We start from the raw sequence: 700 nt of genomic DNA on the forward strand, positions 1-700 counted from the left end.
AGGATGGTCTCCATCTCCTGACCTCATGGTCCGCCTGCCTCAGCCTCCCAAAGTGCTGGGATTACAGGCATGAGCCACCACGCCCGGCCCAAACCCTTTTATTTTAAAATTTTATGTCGAGGCTCTCTGGCTTAGTTATATTTCTTGTTTTATTCACCCTTATTAACAACCATGCCCTTAAACACTGGGAAAAAAGTAATGAAATACAGTTTATTTGGCACAATCTCATTTAACCTATGAAAGTGCTTGGGGGCCAGGCGAGGTGACTCACGCCTGTAATCCCAGCACTTAGGAGGCTGAGGCGGGTGGATCACCTGAGGTCAGGAGTTAGAGTCCAGCCTGACCAATGTGATGAAACCCCGTCTCTACTAAAAATACAAAAAGTACCCGGGTGTGGTGGCATGCGCCTGTAATTCCAGCTACTCAGGAGGCTGGGACAGGAGAATTGCTTGAACCTGGGAGGTGGAGATTGCAGCGAGCCGAGATTGCGCCATTGCACTCCAGCCTGGTCAACAAGAGCAAAACTCCTTCTTAAAAAAGAGAAAAGAGGCCGGGCGCGGTGGCTCAAGCCTGTAATCCCAGCACTTTGGGAGGCCGAGACGGGTGGATCACGAGGTCAGGAGATCGAGCCCATCCTGGCCTACACGGTGAAACCCCGTCTCTACCAAAAAATACAAAAAACTAGCCGGGCGAGGTGGCG

The sequence above is a fragment of the Colobus angolensis genome, unplaced genomic scaffold, assembly GCF_000951035.1.
Source record: "Colobus angolensis palliatus isolate OR3802 unplaced genomic scaffold, Cang.pa_1.0 Scaffold20, whole genome shotgun sequence".
NCBI lineage: Eukaryota > Metazoa > Chordata > Mammalia > Primates > Cercopithecidae > Colobus > Colobus angolensis.